Here is a 27583-nt window from a genome sequence, read left to right on the forward strand (position 1 = left end):
ATCCCACAACAATAAGCCTTATACACTAGTGCCTTACCTCCACTGTATATGAAAAATGCATAAAATAGTCTTCAGTAACATTCTGTACAATCTGCTGTTCAGTAATGGTTCTCACAGTCATCAAGATGCCATTCCAGTTACAATGATTCTGTTAACTAATTTATCTGCCAGAAGTGGGTTCTTTTGACCTATCCACACATGTTTTCACCTGCAATGACTATGAATAAATAGCTTTGTTGATTGTATTCAATCAGCTCATTAGACTGATGGGTCAAGGTTGGGTCTGACAGCACACAAGCTACATTCTCATTAATGAAAGCTCTCCATACGTTTCACATACCATTTAATGCATTAAATTGGACTTGAGCAATCTGATTGAATGCAAATACTGAATAACAGATTGTTGCTGTGCAATTACTGTCTTGACGGTGCTGCAATCCATTTCTGATCGTTGTGGTATTATTTGTTTAAACTTGTTTTCTCTTATTTGTTATTGCCTTTTAACTGTAATTTAAGATTACGAGGTTGGAAGAGACTATGGAATGCATTGTTTGTTTTGTTTATAAATGGAACCTTTAAATAAAAAGGGCAACGTAGATTTATGGTGCTCAGTGCGGTGTAGGGGTCTTTAAATAAAAGACTGAAATAAATAGCAGCCATTAAAGCGATCATCGTGTTGTAACACAAATTGTGTTTATTATGCTAATGGAACATGAAATTAAGAAAAAGACCTTTATGCCGGTGGAATTAATTAATGAGTTTTATGAAGGCATTGGGATGTAATTTATTTCTAGATAAGTAAGTGTAATTTGCAGTTCCATGGGTCTCTGCTATGCTGATTGTAATAGTTGTTTCTGCAGATGTGTTGCTCACAGCATGTCTTTCCATTAGAACTGAGCACCTCATTATATAAACCGCACCTAATTAAACATAATACAGTGTTGACTCCATACTAGCCCTTTCAAACCAGCCACTGTCAATATGAGAGAGCGAATACCATAGGTAATGCATGCTTTTTGCCTCAGTTTGCTCGTTATTATAGTGCAATGAATGGATCTCTCTTCAGCTGTCAGTTTAAAAGAATAACTGCCTAAATGCAAGAAAGCTATACATTAGTGAGTGTTATGGTTATAATTAGGGAAATGGTGTATGTACTCATTGGCAGCTACAGCCAACATCTATCCCCATCATTGTTAGCTTTCCTCTATAATATAAAGATCTCACTTTTCACCACTTAAGAATGATAAGACTGTGGAATAATGAAGGGCAGGCTGAGCCTGAGACCTTGTCTTGAGGGCAGTAAGAATTCGATTCTTATTTCCAACAATGTGGGCTTTTACAAAAAAAAAGCACTCATGGAGCACTTTTGTAGTACACTGTTTTCCAACTTCTGAAAACCAGCACAACTGCCGATGGTTTTAAAATCTCTCTCTCTCTCTGACTGAAACTCCACAATACTACATCTGAATATACAGACTAAGAAGGATGAACCTATCTGATAACTTGTTCAAAAGTGTGTTTAAACTTGAGCTCAAGCTATTGAGCTCTGTATACAACAGAGTTTTTAGCAAAGCAATTAAAATGTATGTCCAGCTAAATGTTTTTTTGTTTAGTTTAGTTTAAAAATGGGGAAAAATTTGGACCCTTGTTGGATTTTAGTTCTGTCTGGAGCTCTATTACACCGATTTCCTCTGACTTAAAGAGGAATTCCAGGCTATACCTAACCCTAAAAATGCTTCATCCCCCCTCCTAACCTAACCTGTGTAAGAAAGATCTGTATATATTTAGTTATTTTCAAGCTGGTCCAGTCACATGTGTCCTTGTGTAGGCCAGCAGCAGCTGCATGGGAGAGGAGAGAGTGCTTGACAATGGCTGGTTATGCCATAGGCACCTATGGTCCATCCCTCCTCTCCCCTGCAGCCACTCCTGGCTGACACAGGAGTCGGATCACATGTCCATAACAGAGCAGACTGAAAATGGGTAACTATATACAGTATATCTTTCTGACACAGGTTAGTCAGCATAGGTGTTGGGTGGGGGGAATTTTTAAGATTAGTTAGATATAGCCTGGAATTCCAATTTAATGTCCAGGGAACAACCATTTCCCTAGATGGGAAGTGAGGGAAAATCTCTAACAACGCATGCTGAAATTGTTTTGTTAGATTGCTGTTTTGTGAAAGGCTAGAACCCCTGTCAGCTGTTGTCTATGTCCCCCTCTCTGTCTGGTTAAACTGTTGTCATAATGATCAGATAGCAGAGAAAAAACGACAAAAAAAAGATATTTTAGAAATGTGTTTTTTCATCCTGACCATAATAAATAAAAATGTTACAAAACAGACAACATTTTCTATCAGTGAAATGTTTGTATATTAATGCAAATTGCTAGCAGGAAGGCGCTTATTGGAGCAGAGACTCTGAATGTCTCTTCTGAAATAAATGTTTCTTCCCTGCCTACTAGCATGCTTTTTTAGATTGTATGCTGAACCACACATGCACAGTTCAGTGTACAATCTCTGCATGCCATAGGTGCTGTGATGAATTAACTCCCATGCGCATGTGCAGGAGTTACATCATCATGGGCTGACCAATCCAAAACACATAAAAAGACTGGACAAAGATGTCGGCAACAATGAGGGTGCTTGCTTTGTTGGAGGGAAGAAAATTGCAGTGGACTTTAGGGGGTTTTTTTCCCTTTTTAACAGTATACTGTTGTCACCAGAAAAAAATGTTCTACAAAAATTAATTTGCTTTACAATGGCTTATTAAAATTAGTCTTTTCTTTTCTTCTTGTCTGAAAAGTTTTCACAATGCAGGTTGTTTGACAAGTTATCATATTGGATACATGACTGTAACTAGGAAAATAGCATCTCATTTTTATGCAGTGGCATATTTAAATTGTGTGCCTGTTTCCTGTGGTTTATGAAATCTGGTGTACAGTATGCTAAGGAATCTATGCCAAATAATAAGAAAATAACAGTTACTCTGGTGCCAGTAATGAAAGAAATCTAAATCTAACTTCCAAATGTACTGCAAGTAGAAACACATACAAAAATGTAGGTTTTAACCATTTAACTGCTCAAAGCGTAAAGAGACATTAAACCAACTGAACGTCACAGAATCCCAAGTTGGCCAAGGTTCTAGAAAAGGAAATATTAATCAGTGTAAGGTAATTTAGTGTTAAGTGCTATTGTTTTAAAGCAAGATAAATTGATGTCATAGATCTCTTTCTGCCATCCTACTTATTTACAGTATGCCCACATCCATGACGTATTGCACTAATTGGGTTTGACCAAATATCCACCATGCCATGCTGAACAAACAAAACCAACATAGGATACTTATTAATTATATTCTATTCTTATGATCCATTTCTTGAGTTTCTTCATGATCATTATGCAGATACAGGGTTCAAAAATCTTTATACAAAAGATATGCCTATCCATGGTGATCAGGAAAGCACACGCTACAGAAGACAGCTCATATTTGGCATAAAGAATGAACAAAGGGTGTCAGTGTTAGTAAGTCAAAACTGTTTTTTTTCTTTGTTAGTTTTGGCTAGAGTAAAGAAACCTATAATTTTTGGGGGGTTTTTTGCTTAGTCTCCTGTTGGAGAGATTTCTCTTCACTTCCTATCTTGGAGATGCAACTGGTAGGAACAGGAAATCTCCCTAACAAGAGCTGAACCCAAATTGAGACTGTGTAGGTTCCCCCACCTATAGCTGCACATGCATAAAGGGGCAGGGTTGCTCATTACCTCATTGACTTAAAATGGGCATATGACCATTTTCAGTTGAATATGGTCATGTGCCCATATTAAAGCCAGTGAGTCTCAGAGAAGATCCTCAGCTTTATGTAACCTGCTTTTAATAGCCTGTAGCCTACCACATGGCAATGTTAGGTCATTGTTGTCATGAGTATCCCCGTCCCTTTGTGTACACACAAATGCAGGGTAGAGAATCCCCTGCCCATGGCTTATTGGCCTAGCACTGAAAGCTTCCTTTCAGGGTTAGACCCAACCTGGGTTCAGACTGAATGCTATCTTGTAGACGTGTCTACTATGAGTGCTGCTAGAAAGTAAGAATTAGCTGCCTAGGTTAGGGAAGGATTCAAATTTGGGCTTGTCAGCGTCCCCGGATTTTTGGGTTCTGCCCTACTTCCTGGTTTGCATATAAAAGGGAGAAGGATGGGTTCATGGGCTGCCTACGGGACAGCAAGGGAAGCAAGAAGGTTCAGAACACAGCAAAGGATGTAACCCAGAGCACCTTCCACATTGAAGGGACACTCCATTAATGGACTCTACCAGTCTTGGAATTACGCCTGTACAGGTGCCCTCTTCATGTCATGTCTGCTTGCAGTCCACGCTGGTTAACGTGGACTTCCTGGAGAGCGCCAGCCTCTTTTGCCTCTTGTACATCCAAGACATCCAGGTCCTTTCTAGCGATCCTTGTGGGAAGAAGATGAGTGGCCCGAGGACTTACACACAGATGAGCCTTAACACATTTCAATCTTGTGAGTGTTTTTCAATGTTGTGCAAATAAATCCTGTACCTCCCTCTTCAGGACCTACCGACAGTCTGCTGGGGGCTCTACATTCTGACTGCCTGTTAGGCCTGGGTTCGAGTCAGAGTGCAAGACACCTGCTGAATCTGCACCACCTGCTTGGGAGGATTTTCTGTTCTCTATCTCCCTGAGTAGGGAAGCCGGTGAGCAAGGTTTGTCTGCCATGTTAGTAGAGTCCATGCTGTTGTTACCCACTCAGGGATATCCTTACCTCTCACCTGAGGTCTCCATCCTGGACACCCTGGTCTCAGAGCAAATAGCCTTGACTGCCTTAGGGCCTAGTGACTCTGGGTCCAGCTCCCACCTGTAAAGGTAGACTGCCAATGGAGGAGCCTGCTGTAGTATCTTGTCCTGGCGGTACCTTGTCTATGAGAGTAGTGAGAAGGAGGTCACTCAGTCTTCACCTGCTGCTAGCACCCACTGGGATACTCCTCAGGAGTGGAGTAAGCCTGCCTTCTGAAAAAGATATAAAATGTTTTCTTGCTGACCTGCGGATGCCAATCTCCCTCACGAGTTAGTACCACCTTAAGCCAAAATCACCAGGCTTTCTAGACTGCAAGGTCACTTTGATAAGTAAGTCGCTGACTGCTATGAACATGGGTTCTCATATGATCCAGAGGCCTTATTCCGAGAGGTGGAGGAAAAGAGCCCCCAGATATACAGTAAGGCCATTTAGGAAAAACTGCTGGTATCAGAACAGCTCAGTGACTTCCAACATGAAAATTAATTTATTTAAGCAGAGTTCCACTGGTTCCATGGGGAGTTTAATGTGGTGGCGGCACATAAACATTAACAGAAAGGAGCTTGTCAAGCCTAATTATACCTTCCCTGTGTCTACTATGTGTGCTGCTAATAAGCAAAAATTAGATGCCTAGGTTAGATAAGGATAAAACTTTGGGCCAGTCGATTTCCCATGCTTTTTGGATTCTGCCATCCTCCCTGGTTTCCATATAAAAAGGGAGAAGCCTGGGTTAAGGAACAGCCTACAGGACAGCATGGAAACCAAGAAGGTCCGGAAGACAGCAAAGGATGTAACCCAGAGCAACGTTAACGTCGGCCCTTAAGGGACACTCCATTATTGGACTCTACTAGTCTTGGACTTACACCTGTATAGGTATACCTGAGCAGCCACAGAATAGTCAGTTAGGATGACTGAAATTTGCACTTTATCCTGAGAAACCAAGTACAACTTCCTGAGCTATATACAGTGGTTACAGCAAATGGTCTCTTTTGCAGAGCTAGCCAGCATCTCCTGTAGTACCACCCAGACCCCAGATAAATCTTCTTCTTTACCCATCTGTCTGGAGGAATCCCCGAACAGGGGATCTGGTGTTTGCCACATAAAAAGGTTAAACAGTCCTGGGTGCCTTCTTCCCCCTTTCTAGCCTGGGGGTGCAGGTCTACTCACTCAGTCCTTCATCTGTGCAGCTGGTGAGTTGGTGGCTGCTACTAGGTCTTCTATCTGGGCTGCTCCTTCTCTGCCCTCAGGTGGTCCTGGCTCTGAGGGCTGCTGAAGGTCCGAGCTTTCCTCCTTTCAAGCTACACTGTCTGTAGGTGAGCCCTTCTCCATCTGGGTACTCTCCCAGGCTACTCTCTCCAGCCTCACTCCATCTCCAACTTCCACCCAAACTCTCCTGCTGCTGAGCAGGCTCTGTCACCTTCAAGGGTTGTCCTGGCCCCCTGCCAAGCCTCCTGTTGAGTGGTTAAACCCCACAAAAAACTTAAACTGTATTGCAGCTTACCAATCCTTAGATGACCTTTCTGCCTTGGTTTTCTCTTTTTAGCCATTTTTCTTTTATTTTCACCTGGTTATCCAGGCAGTAACACACTGTCTCCTCTCTCTATGACAGAGAAACAGAAGCAGCACTGTCTGGAGAAGGTGGTATTGAATTGAATGGTAGATTTAGATTGATTTTACAACAAATTACAGTAGTTCTAAAGCTAAAATATGTTTTTACCTTGATGCATTCCCTGCATTAAGGTAAAAAATGTTTTGCCACTTGCTGTGCCCCCCCCCCCCCCCAAAAAAAATATTTAGTCCTCCATTGATTCAGCGCTGTGCCCATCTTCTGGTCTCATCTCTCTGTGCTTCCACTACACTACACAGCTATTGGCGTCTGCTGTTGTCAGTCAAATCTTGTGAGCAGAGGGCAGGGGAGTGAGCTGAACCACACTGTGTGTGCCTATGGATGCACACAGTCTGGCTCGGGAGCGTGCTCACACGTATGCCCCCATAGCATGTGGCTTGCTATGGGGTCATAAAGAGAAGAGGAGGAGTGGAGAGCACCATTAGAGGATACCAAAATATAAGGTTCAGGGCTGCTCTGTGTAATAACATAGCACAGAGCAGGTGAGTATAACATGTTTATTATTTTACTTTCAGAAAATTGCCTTTAGAAATGATTTAAAGTTGAATTCCAGTTACGACTTTTAAAGCAGTTACAGCAACAGTTTATTTTTCCATTTGGGATAAAAGTTTTACATAAATGAATAAAAGCTGATCATTGTAGGCACCTTGTCAGCGTTAAATGGTTTGTCTGAACCCTCTAACTACCACTTGTGCTACACAGCTTGGTCTGTTAATGGAAGTTGAAAAATAACAGCAGGATCAATTGGTAAAAAAATTAAGCTACAGGGGAATCAGACAAACCAAGACTAATGCTAGTGACAGACTGCATCATAAATGCCATTTTTTATTTTGCCTTTATTACTACTTTAAAGGCGACCTTTGTTCACCCAGTAAAATTATGCTTTGGTAATCCCCTCCTGTCCTAAATATTATTATTATACAGGATTTATATAGCGCCAACAGTTTGCTCAGCGCTTTACAATATAACGGGAGACAATACAGATAGAAAACAGTTAAATACAAGAGGGTTAGGAGGGCCCTGCTCCTTGGAGCTTACAATCTAAGAGGGATAAGGGTCTAATGCAGTGGTCTCCAAACTGTGGCCCTTTACTTGCTTTTATCCAGCCCTTGATGCACTATTTCATCCAATCATACCAACAATGTGGCATAATTACCCCCTTGACACCAATGATGGGGCACAATTCCTCCCAATGACACCAAGGGTGGGACACAATTTCTCCTGATGACACCAACAATGGGGCCCTATGACACCAATAATGGGGTACAATTCATCCCAATGACACCGACTTTGAGGCACAATTCCTCCAAATGACACCAAAGATTGTGCCAATGATTTTTCCCCACTAACCTCAGGGCCTTTTTTTTTACTCCCAATGGCTACAGTCTAGCCACCCGAACGTCTGGAGGATAGTAAAATGGCCCTCTGTTTAGAAAGTTTGGAGATCCCTGGTCTAATGGAATATAACAGAGAGTCATAAAGCTGGCCATACATTATTCTTTTTTGTTTTGTTTTTTTCATTTTAGCCAGCCGGCTGAACAAAAAAAACTGAGCTGACTTCCCCATCCATACATTCGAGCTGAATGTGTCTGCATTCTGACAGGAAGACTTTCCCGCATCAGAAAATACTGAGCAGCACTGCAGCTCATTGGTTGCATGCGCATATCAAGCAGAGAATTTCCATTAAGCTCATTCATGAAAAGTTGATCAATAGATTGAGTTCTCATGAACGGTAACTTTCATACATGGATCAAAATTTGACCAGTTCCTGCTGAACAGGCTGAATTTTGATACATGTATGGCCAGCTTTAGCCTTTGCTTCTTTGACAGCTAGCACTTCTTCTCTGCTCCATCTACCAAAATGTGGGTGGACCCTTGACATCCTGGTGTACAATGCAGGTTGCTGGTCATCAGCTAGTTTTGGCTTCGGGGGACCAAAGTCATTGGGGAAGAAGCCTATGACAGGAATAGTGTAATTCTGTCTATTAAATTCACCTACACTAAATCTAAACAATCATTAGAACCTTAAAGTTTGGAGGGGAATACCAAAATGTAACTGTTTATTAGATGATCTTAGTTAAGCTTTAACGGTTTATTTGTTGAATGAGGATCTTAAAGATAATTTTAAAAAAATTCAAATTTAAATTTTTTAACTTGTGGAGGTCTTAAAAATAGTAAAGTAAAACTAAACATAAATCCCTATACTTTCTCTTTAAGAGCTACAAAGGAGAATGGTTATGTCCCCTGAGCAAGTGATCATTTTATATGTTTAAGAGTATCTCTTTAAAAATTTTATTTTAAAAGTCTCATTATGGTACCTTTTCACATTAATATATTGTCATTAATGCATTATTTTGATTGATTGGAACTGACCAGTGACTCCAGACATTTGGGGTGTAGTGACCTCTTTTTTGTTTTTTGTCTAATAAAGTGTTAACATTTAGAAATTTTGAAAAGGCTAAAAAAAAAAAAAAAGATAACGTAGATCTGAACACAGATCTCCTCTAATATTTTGCTTTTGTGTATCAGCTGTATACTTCACTAACAAAACCTAAATGAGAACATAATGATACATCTGACTATCCCATTTGTTTCAGTATCATTGGATTGTGGCTCCCATAACGATTATAACGTTTCACTATCATAAAGTCAATATGGCCTCACATAAATTGTTGACATTTTTCTAGTGATAAGTTCATTTTCTAACAAATGACAACTTTTACAGTTCTGCTATAATGTTTCATACCTTCTGAATGCAAATTGAAATTGCTCTGTGATTTTCCCAATTGCTGGTAACATTTCTAGTAGATGACCAAAGCTGGATGTATCAGCAAAGGACAAACCGGGAAAATGAAATGGCTGTATTATAAGCCTAATTTGGGATAATAGTATTGTGGATTGGATCAGGAGCGAGGTTGTAAAGTGTTTTATGCACAAGAGAATATCTGTTTAATCTATTTTTATTTAGTCCCCTATTTCTATTTACATATGTATGCAGTTAGCCAAATGGACTTGTATATATACACTGTGAGGAGGCAGTTTGAAAGCCATGTTACAAGCTGCAGAAAAAGGGCCTTTTTTATGGATGTGTGTTAAACTTGTCAATTTCATTTTTTTTAGTGAATTTCAGGCCTTGGGCCTGACTGCAAAAGATCATACATACAGGAAACCAGACCTTCCTTTAAAAAGGTAAGCGTGTGAAGGAAAGTGTGCAGTGTGTAGAGACAAAACATAGTCAAGGGATTTTGATAAAGCACTATTGACAGTTTTCTGGTGCTATGGCCCATTAAAATGACCTGGGTCAGAATAAAAAATCCCTACCTCCCGTTTTAGTAACTTAACTAACACGTTCGGCAGATATGGTAGTTCTTAATACTTTGTAAAATGCACAAAATTAAAAAATAATTACCTTGAGTTCATAGATATCAAAACTTTAAGAGGCGGGCATTCCAATTATGTGACCACTGTGATTGGCAGTCACAGTGGTCACATAATCAGAAAGCTCCCGATTGCAAGTAGGCATTGGGAGTAACTGTGTGCTCTCAGCACAGAAATGCTTACATTTGGGACACATACACACAGCCTCTTGGTGTTAAAGCCCACCCACCAAGAGGTGGCATATATGCGTATAGCCGGAGGGAACAGGTTACAGAATATGTAAACCCTAACCTCGTAAAACAACCCATTCAGTTTAAAATAGAAATGAAAGGCAAAACATGTGCACATACATGTAAAAAAAATTATAAATACCTTTTTTTCCCCTTTTAAGTGACCACATACCCTCTGTTCTCAATTGCATAAGAACTAGGGGAGGAGGAACAACAGCACACTGAACTTCCCAATGAATGGCTGTGCAAGGGAGGGGGGGGGTGATAGGACAAGTCTAATCATTGGCGGAGAGCACACCGAGTTCCTCGCACAGCTAGAGAACTGACCATGCTGTGCTCTCCTGCCTAGTGTGATCAGTTTTATTGGGAAAACGGAGGGACTAGCAGGAACACCAGGTATTTCACACAAAGGAAGCAATACAAAGAGAACAGGATACCTTTTCTTACAAGTACATGGTACAGCAGGCACATATCAGGAATATGAAATGCCGAGTTTACATATTCTTTAAGACCTACTCTTGGCATACAGAGATAGGCAGAGTGCTTTGCCCTGTACGCAGTGTAGCAGAGTTGCTGCCTCCACCTCCCTGTCACTGCTTAAGGGCCAAAAAGCCTCCTAGCAACCAGTAATGCTGCAGTGGATGGAGTCTTATGGGGAAGCTGATACACTAGCTCTCCATCAGGTCCGCTTTCTCCTTGTAATTGCTGTCAGGCACAGTGGGAGTGGACCTGATGGGGAACTACTGTCTCTGAATCCCCATCAGCCCCACCCCCCAAATACAAAACTCCTTTGCCACTGCGCTGTGTGTGTTACAGCTGCAGCAATGGGGAGAAAGCGCAGTTGTATAGACACTCTGGCCTCCACATGCGGTGCATGCCCCAGATTCATGTACCTGTCTACAACAAGTACATCAATCTGATAAAAAGGTTGCAATGCCAAGCGTATTATCCTAAACACTTTATTAAAGGATGTAAAAAACAATTGCTATACTCACAAGTCTAGTAAGCTAAAGGCATGTGAATGCATAAAGCACACAATGAATGAGTCCACTCACCACAGGATTACAAATGACCATAGCTCTGAGAAAGGGGATTGGATCCCCCGAAAAGGCATCAACTGTCTTTGTCATCCTGTTTCCAGTTGGCAGTGGTGGAGAGTGGACTCCTTCATTGTGTGCTTTATGCATTTATATGCCTTTAGCTCTCTAGACTTGTGAGTATAATAATTGTTTTTTAAATCCTTTAATAAAATGTTTGGGATAATACGCTTGGCATTTGTGCCCTCTTTGTTTTTTATGTTTAGCACAGTGTTGGATTTCCCCGATCTGAGGAGGGCTGCACCGCCACTTCTATCCTGTTGTGTTAATACCATGTGACATTTGGTTTATGTGATGGATGCCTCTGTCATTTTCTGAGAGCTGAAGTGTCAAGTTTGAACCTTTCTTTTAACATGATTTTGATAGCCACACCAACATTTGTTGTGTGGAGACACATTGGATTTCTTAAGATTGTCTCAGACTCTTTAAAACTCCTTGGCCATTGCGCTGTGTGTATTACAGCTGCAGATGTAAAGAGAAAGTGTGGTCACACTGAGAGCGGAGTGTCGTTTGGGCACTCTGGCCTCTGTGCTCCTCCACATGTGGTGCATGCCCAGATTCCTGTACTTGTCTACAATAGGTACATGAATCTGTCACCCTCACTGACATTGGTCAAGGCGCAACTGAATTGTAAAGAGTGTCATAAATGCTTTTTTTGTAGTTTTGGATTGAATGGGTAAGCGTTAAATCATCATAGATAAGGAAAATTATACACTCACAGCTTTTAGTTCCTTCTATTTGCATTCAGATTCTTCTAGGTTACCAATTGCAGCCAATGACCATATCACATACACCAAACATGGCAAGGAAAACATGAATGTGTACATCTTTACCCTGTAAGATCCCTTATGGCTTTCTTCTGGTGTACTACCCCCAAAGGGATTCGGTTGGTAGCCTGGGTTATCTGTTCTTTGGCTCAACTTGGTGAATGACCTCAGCCCCTATGACACACCTCATTGAGTAAAGAGCATATTGCACTACTATTACTAGCACAAGTATAAATACCCTGCACACACAATAGTTCAGTATTAGGAAGCAAACACCAGATTTAATAATAAAGGTAATAATAAAGTGTGTTATATTGTTGGTACAAGTAAAATGTAAGTCGAACACAATTATATAGACAAAAGAGTTACTAAGTTGTAATCGTTTAGGCTAAGTATCTATGCAATAGATTAATGTATACCTGGTAGTCTGTAAACCAGCATTAAGCAACAGCACAGATAACATTAACGGCAAATAAATGGTACTGGTAAATGGTACTGCAATAATTTTCTTGTAAGCAGTGTACTGGGCTGCTAGAGTGCACTCTAGGGATGACTATGCTAAGACATAGGTCTACTGCAAAGGTACCCCTTACTTTAGGCAGTGAGTGAAGTCGTTAACAAGCAGCTTGTCTAAAGTCTTTGACCTAGTTCTTCAGCCAGCTAATGCTGGGGCTCAGTCTTTATGGTGGTGCACATAAGTTTTCAGCACAGTCTGCATGCAGTGTTTAGGGCTGCTAGTCAAACATCCATGTGCTCAGACTCTACTAGCAAGGACAGGTCAATGGCAGTAGAGCCCTCTCATCAATCTCAGGGATATGGCAGCAATGGTCCCTTTGTTCAAAATGTTCTCTGGATCAGCGTACATTGGCTCTGGTTCTCAGCCCATAGGTATACAGCACTCCGGTCTATCTGCAGCAATAGCTCAGTCCTAAGCCTCTGTGCACTCTCTCTCTGATCCCCAGCACACTGGACCCTGATCTCTGGCTCAGGCCACGGGCTTGTGTCAGGTGGGTGCCTACTCAGAAAAGCAGGTAGGCTCTGAGTTGAAGAGGAAGTTCCTTGGTCTGCAGCCTGGGAAATACAGTCTTTCCTCCACCCTCACACTGTCTTCTTGTGGGTACTGCAGTTCAATGGTCCACAGGATTCATGACCATGGCTCCTATTCAGGACTTAATTTCCTATAGTCCAGTGCTGTCAGTGTACAAGTCTATGGAGCACCTTTGGCTTGTCTGCTCCCCCTGCTAGCAGGAGACAGACAATGTTACTAGACCCAGCATGAACAGATTAATGAGGGCACAAAGAGCATCTGCAGCAAAAATGAAATGTTATCATTTATTTATATCCACCTAAAGTAATATTTTCTAATGATATTTTGGCCAGCGATACACTATTTCAGCTTGAAACTATGAAGGAAGCTAAAACTATTTAACTTCCTCTATTCTTCTCCAATAATTATAGGATATATAAAACCATTCTCCTAATTTCTTTTCCTACTGTCACAGGGACAGGAAGCAAAGGAAAATCTCTCCAAAAGTGTCACCTACTGCAATACTAAACAGACATAACAACATTAAAAGGTTTTGGTTAATGTTTTTCAATGCTTAATTTTGTTTTAGAATGCTTCAAAAAGACTTACAGTATTCATCTTTATAACCTGAAAAAAGTCATTATACTTTGTTTGTAGAGCATACTTGGCTAGTGTCTTCTATATTTACTTTTTCATAACAAAAAATTACAATTGCATTTGTAACCCAAACCAAAAAAACAAACAATAAAATATTTATTTAAAAATTAGTTCCTACTATTTACTGGTAATTTGGTAAGAGGGTTTCATTATACAACATATATAACAGTATATCAGAAGACTTGATTTTTTTAAATTGTATTGAATTTCTTAATTATGTAGCAAAGGTGGAAGCACAGATGAATGAACATATTGATGGAGCCAATAAGTTTAAGGAAATGTAGTCTGCACATCCCACTCATGATTTCTGATCAGCAGATTTGTTCTTGGAGTGAACTATACTACATCTCAACAATCATCACTCTTTAATGGAGCAGGTAATACGATATACTAAAGTGGCAAGCCAGAATAAAATGTTATCAGCAATTTTTTAGTCCATTTATTAGTAGGATGATAAAGATAATATGATCATGGTGGGTATTTATTCCCCTACCTGAATCTTCACCCCATATGTGTTTCACCTTATAAAGGGCTTAATCTTAGAAATACATGCTGATCATTCTGCAAATAAATGTACTAAAAATACACTGATATTGGTGCAGTGTTGATTTTACACATTGGTGTTTCCTATTAGAGTGAAGACTGGCTCATTGGCACTACTGTCACCCAGCAGCTGTGTTCAGAAGTCTTTCTTTTGGCTTGCAGTAGTGTCAGATTGCTTGAGAATGTAAAAAGTTAGGTCATATACAGTATAATCATCCCATATACAGTACATATACTGTATCACTGAAAGAAACTGGTCATCTAAAAAGGCTAGTTTCCTGGCTGGCATTCAATTGAGCCAGTGACTTTATTATTTTCTAGAACACTGTCCTGGAAGATCAGGAGTTGCGGCTTTCATATTTGCATGTCTGTTCCAGGTCAGCGACCCAGAAAATATTGACGCGATATCCAGGTAATTAATATTTTTAGAAGGTGTTCAACCTTAGCATCCCCTCTATTTATTTTTTTAAGTATAAGCTTCCTTTAAAAATGCAATCATCTAGATAGTAAGATGTCAGTCATTCTGTAGACCAAGCTGCAACACTGAGGTATATTAAGACATCATATATTGTGGTTACTATTCATATAATATTGATTATTTACCAATTAATTTTCTATTTGTAAAAATGCTACAATGTATTTTCATGAATACACAAAATTGTTGCCTTTGGCTATATTTTAGAAACACTGTGTTTCGTTTTGTGAACATTTTCCCCAACTAGCAATTAACTTGAAATCTATAGTTTTAAATAATTAATTATTATTAGGAGGTAGGCACAGTATTCCCCTATGTACTTATATAGACAAGGTGACAACCAAGCTTAATTATTGTACATACATTCAGTCAATATTCTATCTGCTCTGATGAGAATAGCCATTCATGGTTAGTGTCCACGCACTGACTTCACAAATAGAAAGTCGAACATGCTCTCCTCTTGCATCCTGACTACTATTTTGAGTTATAATGATACGGCATAGGCATGAACCAGTATTCTTTTTTTTTGTGTGTTATATTACCAACCAAGACATATGACATCTGGACACAAGATTGGGTATCTGCTAAAACATGAACAGATCAGGGAGGTGCTAGCTTGTGGGCAATGGAGGTGGAAATTTATAGCACTGGAACTAGGAAAAGCAATAAAAATAAAAATGGCTACCAATGACTATATAAAGAAGAAGTGGGTAGGGGCTGGAACAGGTAGCCAGCTGAGGTGAAGGACAAACCAGGAAATCAAGCTAAGACAGAGCAAGACCACAGAAAAAGAAGGATAAGAAACAGAATTAAAATTGGTGCGGCACAGTGGCTTAGTGGTTAGCACTTCCGCCTGGCAGTACTAAGGTCATTGGTTCAAATCCCAACCATGGCACCACCTGTCTGGAGTTTGCATGTTCTCCCTGTGCCTGCGTGGGTTTCTTCTGGGTACTCTGGTTTCCTCCTACACTCCAAAGGCAGGTAGGTTAATTGGATCTTGTCTAAAATGTCCATAGTCTGTGTATGTATGAATGTGAGTTAGGGACCTCAGATTGTACACCCCTTGAGGGTTAGGGACTGATGTGAATGTACAATATATATATTTAAAGTGCTGCATAAATTTATGGCACTATATAAGTACCTGAAATAAATAAATAGCTACAAAGGAAATAAGGGATTTTTGGTCCTGTCAAGCTCTTCTACATAAAGCAGCCTCTCTGACATAAAATGCAACGGGGTTGATTTACTAAAGGAAAACAGTCTGTTCACTTTGCAAGATAATTTTTCTAGTATTCTTTTTGCAATGCATACCCAATCAAGTGCAAGAAAAATGTTTTAAAAAACTGTATTTTTTGCTTGCAAGTGACTGGATGCCAAAAGTCAGCAGAGCTTCACCTCATTCACTAAGCTAAGGAAAACACAGCCTATTTGCCTTCAGTCAATCAACCCTATGATGTTCATCAGTACTGGAGGGCCCCATGTAACACACCTTCTCTTATACTGAAGAAAGCTAGGGTACCAGTTCTTGGATAGCATAAGAGTCAGAATACAGGAGGAGATTAGAGTTTGGATGAACTTTGAACATAAGAAGATAAAGGATCATGAGCACTCCACCCTACTATGAAGGGCAATACCTATGCAAATAGAGAAGCTTGAGAGGACATCAATGTTTATGGTAATGTAATATTTTATTAGACATCTAAGAGAAGCTGATCCATTTAGAACATCTGCATTCCTTTCCTCAGGGCTTATTTTATATGTAGCTTGTAGTGGTAAAAGGATCGCAGCAGGTATGGAGTGACAGCTAAACAGCCTAGAAAATAGATGATGCTTTGACTACAGAAAATTGTAGGCGCTTGTACAGAGAGCACAGAGATGTTAGCAGATCCCAAAACATGTGGGCGTCTTTTGAATCACCAATAGAATATTCAAGTATTAGAAAGATCAGTGGCCTTTCAAGCCTCTGCCTTTTTGGATATAGGGATTTCTCTTCTTTTTAGACAAGAGCATTAATGGACATGTAGCTACTTGAGCAACCCATGACTCCAATTATACCTCAAACCACACCCTCAAGTCTTTTCTCACTTAAACACTGCGGCACTTTTCAGATAGGACACTGATGAGAAGTGGGGTGTAGATACAATCTGAGAAACATAAAGAGGTTATGATAAAGAAGAATGTATAGCAGGCCAAGTAGCCCAGGGTTGCACAAAACAATAAATGCCTTTAACAGGATCTGAACACTGGAAGCTGTGCCCAAACAAAGCAAAGGACTAGTCATCAGTATTGCATGTACACTCCCTGCAGCTGACTTCCCCCCATTACTTACAATGTCCTGTTCTGCACTGTGGGGTTGATTTACTAAAACTAGAGAGTGCAAAATCTAGTACAGTTCTGCATAGAAACCAACCAGGTTCCAGGTTTTATTTAGTGCAGTTTTGCAAAGAAACCAGATACCAGGATTTATTTAGTGCAGTTCTGCATGGAAACCAGTCAGATTCCAGGCTTTATTGTCAAGGCTGATTGGCTACCATGCACAGCTGCACCAGATTTTGTACTCTGCAGTTTTAGTAAATCAACCCCCATGTCTCTGTACGGGGGCACCTGTCTGGTATAGGCAGCCTTTGGCTTCCTCATTTCAGAGCAGCCCCCTGAAGACTGATTATCTGATAACTGGTGGGGAAACTTCAAGAAGCAGCAAGAAAGATGTAAGAAGCACCAATCCACATAATGACTGAAAGAGGCAGAACAGTAGTGACATCGGCAAATCTCCTCTCTAATCCTGTGGGGCTTGTAGTTAGATGCAACAATGCCTTAGGTCTCCCACTGTGGATTTACAGTATAGTTATGAGGCTGCAGGCACAAGAGTGCCTAGAAATACGCATGTACCAGGAAGTACACTACTATCAGAGGAATTTAAGACAGAAAGTACATTTTTCTGTGGAACCTCTTTCTCACTGTGAACATATCTAGATGTCCTGTATAATGTAGCAAGTTTTAACTTTTTGAGTTCACTTTAAGGGGTTGTAACAAACTTTTTTCAATCTGATAGATCTGGCCCATTGGTAGACATCTTTTTGTCTATGACACGCAGAGGAAATGTAGAGGCTGATGTACCAACATGCCTCAAAGGCAAACTGCATTATACAATGACAAATGGAAAATTATATTTTCATCTACTTGGTGACTGTGGGGTTACTGACAATATGTACTAGCTCACTGATAGATCACACAAGTAGTGAAGGGAAGAAATCAGAGGAACCTTGAAGTACATCTGCCATGGAAGAAACCTGAAGGCCTCCATTCCTAGCACCTTTCTAAAAATGTTAGTTTTTTTGGCTTTGCATGGCAACAGTCCCTGACCCAGAATAAGTATGCAGCAAATGAGAGTAAAAAAAAGTCAGAATTACTTAAGTTTATACTATTTTATAATACTGATTACTGTTGGATCAGCAGGAAGCCAGGACCAGCAATGACAGCCTACATATTCTACACCTCTTGAAACAAGTATTTTTTTAAAGGTATTGGCTCTACATAGCAGGACTTCATAGATAAGTGTCAATTAACACAATATACTGTAGGTTTCATTTTTTACATTAGGTTTTCTGTAGGTAAGAGGCAGAGGAGGGTGTTTCAGCATCACAAGAAGGCATGACTGTCCTCCTGTCTGCATCTAAAGGCATTATTTACATTTTTGGCTGGAAAGTTATTGACAACTTTTAAGGGATACTAACTTATAATTTCTCATTTCTATTTACTTCAACATTTTATGTCAGCATATGATGATTTACAGTGCTAAAACATTTTAAGATAAACAGGTGTCTACAAATAATACAAACGTACGCAGAGCTAAAAGTGCTCATTAGAAAAGACAAAGTCACCTGCCTAAATTAAAATATTAAGGAATAGCAACTATTTGATTATTCCTAACTATTTAATCAGGGTTTTATTGAGTAACCCCCCCCCCCTTCCCCCCAGAGCTTCTAACAAAAAAAGGAGAAAAAACTAATTATGCACCAATTTTAAGATTAACAATATTAAATCTATTACATTGTCCATAATTCTTTGAATGTATAAGTAGCAATAATGAACTACAATTATAATAGGCACTGCTGCTGAGCAAGTATGATTTGCCCAGGACCTGCTTCTGTAAATAGCACTGCAGTTTTTTCTATCACTCTCCTAATCTAGTATAAATGGGCATTCTTCTTTTGGTCTTTCACTGTAGTCCAATCTACTGGAATAAAAAAATAACAAATTGTAGGGAATAAAGAAAAAAGGGAGATTAATTTATCATTAAGACTCCGCTTAATTGAAGTCAATTCTGAACAAAACTTGAATTCAATTTCTTCTCATTAAATTGAATGTGCTCTGCTATTCTTTCTCCGTAGCTTTGAGCAAGCAGCTGAGAACAAGGGGACTAACATCAAAATTATTAAATTGAGGAGATTTTTATTTGGTCTTCCTATCATGCCAGAGCGGCTTTGATGGGGGAGCTGCTTTTTTTTTCCCTTTTTTTTTTTTTGGCACGGAACGGAAAGAAGAGCAGCTGGAGGAAAAAAAAATCAAATGAAGCCGAGCCTTGAAAATTGAAGAAAACGCAAGCTTAATAATATTTAATAATTAAATTTCCACAAACAATGGTAGCAAATGAAGTAATCTGCAAAGTCTGTGAACTCATTTGCATAATTGATGCCAGTCCCCTGTAAATGAATAATGAAGATAATAAAAGATGTTGCTAAAATGAGTACAATAACATGAAATTTCATCAAGCTGAGCTCCCTGATTAATCTGCTCTTGCAAATCAGTACTGAGAGGAGAGAGCATGATTAACCACACTGAGGACTGCAGTGGTAAGCATGGAGCTCCTTTCTGTGGTTTCTAAGCCCCTCTGGTGCACCCCCCCCCCCCATTACTACCCTCCCCAGGTGTGCACCCTTCTTTCTCATGTTTCCTTCTTTGCTTCATCTCCTTACTCTCTTTCTTTTTTTGTATGTGTCCCATCCCATAGCTCTGACTCTCCTGCCTCTTCCAGCCTTGGTGACAGCTGCTGCTGCAGGCCCTCTCTCCAACAGAGTTTTGGCCCCCAGAAGGAAATAACCAAATTTGAAGAGCAATTAATGTTGTCATTAACCACTTCTTTACTGCATATTGTCATTTTTTTTCCATAACAGCGGGCAAACTGTTGATTGACTTTAGAAAAAAAAATTGTGCTTGCTGATTCTTAAAGTGTAAGTAGCAACTTTTCTTATTTGCTCCCTTTTAGTCTGCCATTATATGCCATTGAAAGTGTTTTGTCATATCTGTTCCAGTACAAAGCAATACCTGTTGACCCCGCCAGAAATCCAGTGCTGTCCTGTACTCTCAGGCAGTGTTTTTAGCCATGCTCAGCTTACTTACTGGGAAGTATAGCACACCAGCCACCCCCTTATATTATACAGATAAAGATGTGTTCTGTAGTCCAAACACATTTTCTGTCTTAGGGTGACAATGTTGCTCTTCCAAATGCACAGTGGATTGAAGTTTGCTACTGGCAGCAACACAAAGTTAAATAGAGGGAAATAAAGTATGAAAAAGAAAATTAATTCAAACACCACATTTAAGGGCTGGAAAGCCCAAATATAGTCATTTTGCATTCCTTAGCTTAAGAAGTAATTTGAACATGTTGTGAATATCAAGCCATGTATAGCAATCCTGTATGTAATTTGGAATAATGTTTATACACACCTGAAACAGTTTAATGCCTCTATTCTGCTGGAATGCCAGGCTGTTGGTACCTGCTGTCCATACCTGTTAGGAGCTTTTTTTTTTTTTTTTTTAGCTGAAATTAGTCATTTTCGACCTTTAATATCTTGGCTTCTAGTAGTAGCTGACTGCAACCAATGTGCAGGATAATGGCTATAGAGTGATTCTTGCAATTTCAGAAGCTTCAGCAAATCATTGGATTGCATAAAGTAGTCCACAGACATAACAGGCTATCTCACATGTATAATGGCAGACAAATGCCAGGTAACCTGCATCTGTTAGAGGGAGTATGGGGCAAATTGAAATATCCATCCCAATCACAATCGTTCTCTCCAGAGAAAAGTAGTGCCACCAGTGCCTCCCTTTGCAGCTTTTATCCTTCTTTCTCTGCTGTGCACTGACATGTAAACCTGCAATGTTATCAATGCTGACCTTGCAAGTTTTTGAAATGACCTGCAACTCTCAGGAAGCTTGCTGCCCCAAAGTAAAGCAAATCAGTTCTGCAAGCCTCAGCCCCTTGTATTATCTATGTGCCGAAGAGACCACCTAAGTAGACCAAAATAGAGGGGCCTTAGTTAATTCCCCTTAGCCCCGGTTCACATATTTGTGAATTTGGATGCGTTTTGAACAGCACCAATTTGCATGACAGGTCAAACAACATCGTTTTCTGTGGAGGCCATTCACATACATGCAGTCTAGCCACAGTGCAATTTTGAAAAGGGTCCTGTTAGGACAACTCAATTTTGTGCCGGCGCCCTCAGTGCAATCATGACAGGTGCTAAGTACTTTGGGAATAATGCAATTCAGACAGTGAGGTGTGAAACGCAGAATTCAAAGTCTTTATTATTGTTTGAGTTTAAATACAGAGATAACACCGAATACTTTAGGCGATATCCATAAAGCACCTATCAGAATACATTATAGATGTTACAACAACTCACCATATGGTGTGTAATAGAAATATAGCAAACAAAACTTAATTGCCAAGGACACTTATAGATAACATTCCAGTACTCAGAGGATATTCTGTTTATGGGAATAAAAGTTGATTAGTAAGCATAAAGCAAAGGTTAGTTAACTATTATAGTTAACAGGTCCTGTATGATTTTCAGTGTGGTTCAGGTGCGATATCCAGCCTTTTACATTTGACAATTTGCATCAGAATCGCACCTGCATTGCTGAACAAATCTCACTGAAAACAGTTAGCAAAATTTCACCGCATATATGTGAACCAAAGCTTGCTGCAAAAAGTTTTTGTTTTAATTTTTAATCAGTTTATTGTTTACCCTCATGATACAAAACAGGTATATATGATAAGAACATTTATTAGTGTATGACTATCAGCTGGAAAAATACATTTCTATTGTTGTTGTTCAAGAACCAGGTCAAACTGTAATTAAAGCCAAGAAGATGTCTCACTGAGAACTGTGAAACTTTGACCTGACCTTCTTTGTATCTTCAGACTGCCAAAACCTACTATATACTTCTCTCTGACTTGGCTGTTGAAATGAAATGTGTTCCCACTTCTACAAAGATTAAAGAACAGTTGGTGCCCAATCACATAGTGATTTTTATATCATTTTGGAAGTGCTCTGCATGTAATAACAACTTTCAAGTGTCAAAATGTTTTGTTATTACACCTTTTTCAGCCCCTGCAGAGCCCACAGTTGCCCGCTTGTCCTAAGTAACACTGTTGCATTTATTGTTATTACATGGCTTTGTAACAGCACTATAGTGATACAAGATTATGTGCCATTATTTGGTTCTATACATACTGCGGAGTACAGTGTACATCCAATAGTGTACATGAAGATCAGAAGTCCAACATATGAGAACGCTACTGAGTTACATTAAGAGATAAATACCCAAAACGGCACAAAACGGCAATGTTTTGCCACGGTCACCAATAAAATTTGCCATTTTAATCTTTAAATGTAGAATGGAAAATGAAAGTTCATTAGCTACTACTGTATGTGTATATTCCAATTATCACTTTACTGCAATACTTTTTTTAAATCTGCCTTACTTCACCAGACATTAAGGACATTTATTTCACCAGGGCTTCAGCAGGCAACCCAACAATATAGTCCAAAAGTTAGCTAATTTTTAAAATTTGATATTGCTTTTCAAATCTATGCATGAGTGAATTTTCTGGTTCTCACATCATGCACATTTGACACAATGAGATTTTGTAGGCTTTTTTAATGTTGCCATAAACAACTGAATAGTGGTGTTGCCCCTGACCAAAGCCCTGAACACAGGATCTAAATTAACCTCATACACCAAAAGTCACTCACCAGTGTTGTACAATTATAACCCCCTGTTGTACATTAATGATCCATGGACCGATGACCGGGTTTCATTCCAGGGCTCTGAATTTATCAAACAGATAAGAAGAAAGAGACGAAGCACCTGGATTAATTAATATGACCTCAGACAATTAATCATAGCTTTGCAGCTTTCATTTTTAATTAAGAAGATAAACTGGCTGGCATTTGTGGAGAATAGAGAACCTAGGGTGGTGTGGCCTTACCTAGGATACTCAATTTTACATAAAGCATTGTAGCCATTATAGAGTTAATGCATAGGCATACAAAGGAATAATACTCATCCAATACATTACAAAACACCCTTCAGTGCATTGATGTATTGTGCAGTTCAGTAAAGTCATAAGAATCTGGGCACAAACAAGATGAAAATTGAAATCAGGCTTTAAGCAGTATGTTTATGGTAGAGAAAAGAAAATACTTTAAATTCCTCACAATAAAAATAAATATATATATATATATATATATATATATATATATATATATATATACACACATATACATACAGTATATTGACAAAAGTATTGGGATGCCTGCCTTTATATTCACATGAACTTTAATGGCATCCCAGTCTTAGTTCGTAGGGTTCAATATTGAGTTGGCCCACCCTTTGCAGCTATAACAGCTTCAACTCTTCTGTGAAGGCTGTTCACAAGGTTCAGGAGTGTGTCTATGGGAATGTTTGACTATTCTTTCAGAAGGGATTTGTGAGGCCAGGCATGTATGTCAGACGAGAAGGCCTGGCTCACAGTCTCTGCTCTAATTCATGCCAAAGGTATTCTATCAAGTTGAGGTCAGGCCAGTTCCTCCACCCCAAACTCGCTCATTCATGTTTTTATGGACCTTGCTTTGTCTCTGGTGTGCAGTCATGTTGGAACAGGAAGGGGCCATCCCCAAACTGTTCCCACAAAGTTGAGAGCATGAAATTGTCCAAAATGTCATGGTATGCGGACTCCTTAAGAGTTCCCTTCACGGAAACCAAGGGACCAAGCCCAACCCCTGAAAAACAACCCCACACTATAATCCCCCCTCCTCCTCCACCAAACTTTACACTTGGCAGCCTCGCATTTTCGGACTGTTACAAATATTTTTTGGCCACCCAACTGGTCACGGCAGCATTTCTGCATTCGTTGGAGGATCTGACGTTCCTTTTACATAGGGGACCCCGGGCCCCATATCTGTTGACACCCTCCATGATTACCATCCTACGGGCCTGGCGGGCGGGTTTGACTTGTGAACATCATCCCAAGCAAGCTGTCTCTCCGAATGCCCCATTATGACTTAATCCTACCCTGCCCCATATATTCATGTTACCTGAGCCCCACGCCTGGACCAAATTTCATATCAAATTAATCTCACACTGGATCCACCCTTTCCCCTCTGTCTACCCTTTCTTCTACTTATAATTTTCCTGCTTCCTATATATTCCGATATTTACAGCTTTCCCATGCCTTTCGTGCTCAATTCCCTCATTCTACCCTTCAGCTAACTCAATCAGCCCTGGAAGAGGTTTTGTTGTCTGATTGTTCGGTAAAACCTACTTCTTATCTGTACTCACACCTGGGTTTCCCTACCTGCTCTGGGCGGCCTGCGGGAGAGGTGGTTGCAGGATGTCCCAGAATTGGATGATGAAGACTGGGAATGATATTTGGGATTTGCCTTTTCGTTCTCTGGTCTCTCTGCGGGACCATTTGATCCAGTTCAAGATAGCACATTGGGCCTATTACACCCCATATAGGCTTCACAAAATGAGTTCATCATACTCCCCCGAATGTTGGCGTTGTGGGGGCTCACCGGGAGATTTTGCCCATGTCTTTTGGCATTGTGCAGCGTTGTCTGATTTCTGGAAGGAGGTAATATCCTTTTGCAATAAGTTGACCTCGGTCCTCATACATTCTTCTGTGTCGGTATGTTTGTTAGGTCTGGTTAGCGATCTCCTGCCTACTGTAGCTGAACGTACCCTGATAAACCTATTATTGTTCTACACTAGAAAGGCCATCACTCTGAACTAGAAAAAAAATCTGCTCCCCCATCTACTATGTCATGGAAGAAGATAAATAATGTTAATTTACCACTTTATAAGGATACTTACATGCACAGAGGATGCCCCACAAAATATGATAGAGTATGGTCCAAATGGCTGGCTGAACCCTCCACTGTCTCTGACATGCCATAACTTGAGTAATAATGTATTTTCATGCTATCTCTGCATTTTCTACTGATCCTTGGGACATGGTATTGGTTATAATGTGCACTAGTATGGGACACTTAATATTTACACATTTATCTCTTAGTTGGTAGCGAAAACCATGTGGGTGTCTCAGAGTTTCTTTTGATGCAGCCTTGTTGTAATTCTTGGATGTGTGATTGACCCTCTACACCCCTGCGAGGGTAGGACACATGTGAACCAATGTGTTATGTTCTTATGCATATGTTCTTAACGTGTTAAAAAGCTAATAAAAAGATATTTAAATAAAAAACTTTACACTTGGCACAATGCAGTTAGGCAAGTACAATTCTGCTGGCAACTGCCAAACCCAGACATGTCCATTGGATTGCCAGACAGAGAATTGGTCACCCCAGAGAACACATCTCCACTGCTCTGGAGTCCGGTGGCGGCGTGATTTACACCACTGCATCCGACGCTTTGCATTGCACTTGGTGATGTAAGGCTTGGATGCAGCTGCTTGGCCATGGAAACCCATTCCATGAAGCTCTCTACACACTAATGTTGTGCTAATATGAAGGCCACATGAAGTTTGAAGGTCTTTAGCTATTGACTCTGCAAACAGTTGGTGACTTCTACGCACTGTGCGCTTCAGCATGCGCTGATCCCGCTCTGTCATTTTACATGGCCTACCACTTTGTGGCTGAGTTGCTGCTGTTCCCAGTTGCTTCCACTTTGTTATAATACCACTAACAGTTGACCGTGGAATATTTAGTAGCAAAAAATTTCACAGATGGACTTATTGCACAGGTGGCAACCTATCACGGTACCATGCTTGAATTCATTGAGCTCCTGGGAGCGACCCATTCTTTCACAAATATTTGTATAAGCAGTCTGCATGCCTAGGTTGTCACGTACCTGATAGAAGTCTGAATTGACGAGATCAGCCTCTCTTGTATCTCCAGCCCAGGCCTCACTGAAGATAGAACAGATGGTGCCGAGGGACAGGAGAAACACGAGTGCCTACAGATGTTGATTGCAGAACTTGCGGCTGGAGGTGTAACCTCGGTAAATCAAGCAGGGCATCCAGTAAGGAACAGAGGAGATGCCAGAACAGCCAGCTGAAGTTAAAGAAGCACTCCACGAACTGCAAGATCTACCCAGATCTTGATTGATTTACCGAGGTTACACCAGCCGCAAGTTTTGCAACCAACATCTGCAGGCACTCATGTTTCTCCTGTCCCTCGGCACCATCTGTTCCGAGGCTTGCCAGAACTTCTAATAAGTGTGAGGCCGGAACACACTATGACAACCAGATCTGATATAATAGATAGCCAGGACAAGCACTAGGCAGAGCTGTAGAGCCGAACTGGTGCCGGAAGCATAGTCAGAGTAATAGCCAGGGTCAGCAACAAGCAGGCGATGAGGTACCAGAACATCAGACAGGGACGTGGTCAGGAGGAAACCAGGATCAGAAACCAATGAGCAGAAGCATAAACAGAATCCAAGAGCAGGTCAATGGCAAGCCGGGTCAGTAACGGATAACACACAGGATACAGCAGGACACAGGGAATTAGCTGAAGACCAGTCAGCACTGACAGAGAGTAAGAGCCTCCTTTAAATAGTCCATCTGGCACCAGAAACTGGGGGCACGCTCCCACATGCGTGCACCATTGTGCGCGCATTCTTTCGCACATGCACAAGCCTTTGCTCATTTTTATTAGTAATGCAACTGTGCTCATTTCTATGCATCAATTGCCGTACAGGAATTTCCTTACATAGGTGCTTGATTTTATACACTGTTGGCCATGGAGACACACACAAGTTGCTACAAATTCCCATTTCCCTGCATATTGTATTTGCTGAGAAAAGAGAAAACCACCTAATAGTTGGGGTTTTTTTTAGGTTATCTACACTCTCTACTGATACCACTGACTGTGGAACTCAGTTCTACATCTTTACCCCTCACAGTAACATCCCTCTTATGTACTTTAAGATTGAACTACATCTCATTCAAAGTTTCACTTCATTGCATGACCATGTTTCTTCTTTATATCCTTCTTTAGAAACCCAGTTTTTCTCAACACTGTAGTCACAATTTACTTTTTCCTCAGGAAATAACTGAGGTCCAATAGACCTCACTACTTTTGTTGCCCTTTTCTGGGTGATTTCTAGTTCAAGTGCTGGAATTATAGTTTTATTTCTTGCGTAAATAACCTTGTTACTGCATGATAACAGTCTGCTGGCCTTGCTAGCTAGAGCTGGGCAATACATGCTCTTGCTGAGTCTGTGGTCCCCTAGACCCCTAGATCTTTTTCCATCCTCAATTTTCCCAGAGGATCTCCCCCTAATGAGTATCTTGCATAAATACAGTATATTTATCCCCCCCAATGGTATAACTTGAGATTTTTCGATATTAAACATTATATGCCATGTAACTGATCACCCTTCTATTTTATCAAGGTCTTCTTGTACAGTTGCTACATTCTGTGATGAAGTTATTGCCCTGCATAGTTTGGTATCATCTGCAAACACTGAGAATTAACTATTTATTCAAACCTCTATATCATTTATACACAAGTTAATCAGAATTGATCCCAGGACAGAGCCCTGGGCCATAGAACTCACAACTCTATGCCATTTAGAAAAATAAGCATTTGTCACTAATCTCTAGAAGTGTTTCTGTGATTTCTTCAATGTCAATAGACCTTAATTGGTTAATTAAGCATTTGTGGGGAACTGT

Source organism: Staurois parvus, unplaced genomic scaffold (genome assembly GCF_062004578.1).
Source record: "Staurois parvus isolate SC_StPar_1 unplaced genomic scaffold, SC_StPar_1.0 ptg000066l, whole genome shotgun sequence".
Classification (NCBI taxonomy): domain Eukaryota; kingdom Metazoa; phylum Chordata; class Amphibia; order Anura; family Ranidae; genus Staurois; species Staurois parvus.